At 35.5% G+C, this 4,528-nt stretch overlaps 1 long non-coding RNA gene across 1 annotated transcript; it reads left to right on the top strand.

Annotated features, from left to right (window-relative positions):
• Window positions 1-564: 564 nt before the first annotated feature.
• On the top strand, window positions 565-4,307 carry LOC137198163 (uncharacterized). Its single transcript, XR_010931597.1, has 4 exons — window positions 565-632; window positions 1,332-1,607; window positions 2,478-2,573; window positions 3,358-4,307. It is a non-coding gene; the product is annotated as an uncharacterized lncRNA (long non-coding RNA).
• The last annotated feature ends 221 nt before the right edge of the window (window positions 4,308-4,528 follow it).

The raw sequence follows: 4,528 nt of genomic DNA, 5'->3' as shown, positions 1-4,528 counted from the left end.
CTGTGGTAAAATGCATTTTGCTGCTCTGTTGTATCTATTTCCTCCATCTCACACAGAAGAAAACAGGACACCACCAACAACCTCAACTACGACTACAGCAACAACAACTGTACCAGCACCACCACCAACAACAACAACAACAACAAAGAAACAAAGTCACACCAAGAAACCCGGAAACAAAAAGGAGGAGGGAGAGAGTAAGATAAAACAAATCTAAATGTTAAATTAAACTGATTAAAGGTGATCGATCTAAATGAACAAAACAACAGAAAACACTTTAAATGCAGTAATTAAACAAACAGATACAGATATAAGAGCCTGGGAAAGTTTTAACACTGTGTTCAAGTGAAACTATAGTTTCAATGTAGGAAGTCGAGCACACAACATGTTCAACATTCAGGTGGATTTTGCTGTGAGAACTTGAACTGTTGCTGACTCAGCACAAATATAAAAGTAGTGTTGTTACTTTTTCAAAAACTGAATTATTTTGTGACATTCTGTAAACAGTTAGCTGTAGTAAAATACATTTTCTGCTCTGTAATATATATTTTCTCTGTTCTGCACAGAAGATAAAAAAAAATCAACATTACCTATAACAACTTCTACAACATCACCACCAGCTGCAAACACAGGTATGACTGCAATAAATAAGTCAATAAACCCAAATAGAAAATGAACAAGTAAATGAGTAAAATGAACCAGATCTAAATGTTGAATTATAAAAGTAGAGCTGCAGAAGTGAGGTTAGAAAACTTTACAACAGATCATTCAAACACATTAACACATCAACTACAGGCTGTTATACATTTATTTTTGTAACATTTACTGTGACAGTCTAATAAACGTTAACTTTAAATATTAATTTTGGTCTCAGATTTATATCAATAAAAACTCATGATACAACTTTGGTTTCAGGCAGGTCATCAAATGCATATTCAGTAAAGTAAACATTTTGCAGAGTCAGGCTCTTTCTGTGTGTGACGTGTACATATGAGCAGGAAAAGAGATGGAGACCAAGTGCACATACACAACTGTTTTGGCCGTCCGACAAAAAATGTCCCACCAAAGTTAAAAACAAACCTACAACCTTGATTTGAACGATCCCACACAGAAGATAAAAAGACACCTTCAACTACAACAACACCTGCACATAAACTTGTTTAAACTGCATTTATTTAATGCACTAACTATATGTTTATTGTCATTAAGTGCTTGGTACTTGGTACACTCTGGGCTTGAAGCTTGAAGGTCATATTCACTGTGAAATCGCTGCATTTGACTGTTAAATGTAAACTTTCTTATTTATTTAAAAGTTCTGTTTCTATTTTCAGAAATGATCCATCAAATAGTCGAGGAGAAGGAACATGTCTTTCTGCATTGTTCTCACTCTGTGGAGGGTAAAGTGACGTGGAGCAGAGAGATTAATGGAAACACAGTTGACATACTTACAGTTGATGGTGACAGAGAGCAAAGATTCAATGACCCCCACAAACGATACGGTTCATTAGCAGATAAGTCGCTGCTCATCCTCAAAACTGCTGTCTCAGACTCTGGAAAATACTTGTGTAATAATAAAGCAGCTGTGGAACTGACAGTGATCCCATCAGGTAACATTAAACTTTATGTTTATATTTTTAAAGATCAAATCTCCTCCTTACATGTATTTATAAAGTGGTTCATACACACTACATTTGGCATGTTAAATTAAATGATATAGTACATTTCAAATGTAGAAATGTAGTGTAAACAATTAGCAGTGTATCTTTGTCTCAGCTGTTACCACATCTGTTTTATATGTTATATGTTCCTGTTTTATGTTTTGGTGAGCAGAAGACATTTTTTCCACTCTGATGATCAATAAAGTTGATTCCATTTTATTCTATTCTATTCTATCAGATTCAGTAAGTACGTCTTTAAGAGAAAAGTGTGACATTTTAACATTAACATTGTAACATTTACTGTGACGGTCTATTAAACGTCAATTTTAAATATTACTTTTGGTCTCAAATTTATATAAATAAAAACTCATGATACAAGTGTGGTTTCAGGCAGGTTATCAAATGCATATTCAGTAAACATTTTGCAGAGTCAGGCTCTTTCTGTGTGTGACGTGCACATATGAGCAGGAAAAGAGATGGAGACTAAGTGCACATACACAACTATTTTGGCCGTCCAACAAAAAATGTCCCACCAAAGTTAAAAACAAACCTACAACCTTGATTTGAACGATCCCACACAGAAGATAAAAAGACACCTTCAACTACACCTGCACACACAAACACAGGTATGATCACATGATGAAACAAAGTCGTAACAGGTGTACGTCAGAGCTTACAACGAAGATGTGAAAACATGAGTTCAAAGATGAAGATATGTATTCAGAGTATGTGGAAAAGACACTAGATTTACAGTAATATTCACTAAGATTAAAATGAAAGAAACTAATTAGTGATTGTGAATGTTTCCTTGTCTTCCAGCCTCTCCTTACCTGTGGCAGATGCCTGTTCGTGTGGTGATCGTAATACTTTATTTAATCCTGATGATCAGCATCACCGTCACTACCTGGAGAAGAGGTGAATGACCTGAAAGTTGTGGATATGAAAATGTTGAGCAGCAAATATTGTTTTAAAAATTACAGTCAGATGATATTTTAAACTCAAGAAAGACTCAATATTTTCAGATTTTACTTATAACAGCAGAAATAACTGGATATCAACTAGCAAACACTCACAGACATTATAGTAGCTCAGAGATTTGTACAAAGATGAACTGAGCAGAAGTTTGGCTGAATCAGACAAATAAATATTGAGTGACGGCCATTTTAATTCATTATGTTCCTGTAGCGCCACTTGTTGGTGAAATGTGGTCAAATGAACCAGGATGGTTCAAAGTTGAAATGTGCACGTCATCTAAATTTGAATTTATGAGTCATAGCAGTTTATGTCAGATCTGTCACACTTACTGAAATTATAGAAAATGGTCATAATAACTTTTTTTTCAGTCTCATTCAAATATTATATGTATCAGCTTTGATTCAAATTGAATCATGAGCCAAAATATGAAGTGCCTCAGAACGGCCACATGATGGTGCTATTGCTATAACTGGTTCTTTCTCACATTCATTGTCCCAAGGCCCAACTTTCTACTAGATATCTTTAAAATTGAAGAAGTAGCCTTTGAGATATCCTCATAATTAACAGACAAAGCTGGAAGACATGTCATGTTCCTCATTACTGTAACCATTAACATAAACATAATGCACTCTTTTAAATGTGTGATGCTGACTGATGAAGTTGCAACAGAAGTGAATTGAAAATATCTTTAATCATCTCCATGTTTACCTTCTCTCCATTGTAGCGCAACAGATACAGAAGCAACACACAGCAGAAACACAAAATCATCTCTGATCCTCCATCACACAGAAACAAGAGCGGTAAAAACCAACCTGTCAACAGTGTTCATCCTCATACAGTCTGACAGGAAACAGGTCTGGTTGACAGAGGTGCTGAACAACCCGCACAGCTAAACAGTCTCTTTCTCTCTTTCACGTTGACTAAACTATGAGCTTTGGGCTAAATTTATATTGACAACATCTCTCATACACAAACATGCAGCTCACAACTCATTTTCATGTTCCTGCTGCTTTTGGTTTTACTGTATGCATCATTATGTAAATATTGGGAAACATCAATAGTGTGTGAAAATATGAATATCATTAAAACAGAAGTGTGAAGCAGGTTGACATGCATTGACTTTTGTGATTTTTAATAGTTATAACTATTAAAAATATATTCAGTCTCTTTATCCTGTATTTTTAAATCACCAAGTAGCCATATTACAGCTAAATATGATAATTGAATATACTTTAAAAAGAATTACATTAATTATTGTAGTGATGTTGACTTACTGTTACTTTGCATTCACGCATGCAGCAGGGGAAGAGAATATGTAGCCGCAATGTCATGACAGCTTATATATGGACATTTCAGTATTTAGAAATAAAGCAACTTGCTGCAAGCCTTTAAAATGACTTGTATGTGTCATTTTTGCATTTCTGAAACTTTTTTTGCCTTTGACAAACACCTGTCAGCTCTGGCTAGCTAACATATTACACATATTCCAGTGAGAAGCAGCAGCTAGTAGCAGTCATAATGCTAACACCGGCTACACAAAGTTAGCTCTACAGGTAGTGACAAATAAACTGAGTGTGTCCCAAACCATCAACCAGCACCACTGGTTAAAAGCACAGACGCAACCCTCATACAAATAACGTTAGCATGAAAACAATAAAGGAACATTAGCATAAAAACCCTGCTGTTTGACTGTTTCATGAGAAAGACACGCTTTTGCCTGCTGCTGGGGCTGCTTCACTGAAATTTCGTAGGGGGCGCTATTCAGCCAGTTTGCATCACTGATGGAATATTGTCATGTAGACGTGTTTAGGCCGGGAGGCTTACCAAACATGTAAAGTTTGGTAAGCCTTAAGTAAGATCGGAGCATTTACAATAAAGTTATAGCAACTTCCTCT

This window comes from Thunnus thynnus, chromosome 15 (genome assembly GCF_963924715.1).
Source record: "Thunnus thynnus chromosome 15, fThuThy2.1, whole genome shotgun sequence".
Lineage (NCBI taxonomy): Eukaryota > Metazoa > Chordata > Actinopteri > Scombriformes > Scombridae > Thunnus > Thunnus thynnus.
The sequence above is the reverse complement of the archived record's forward strand: the minus strand, read 5'-3'. Positions and strand labels throughout refer to the sequence as shown.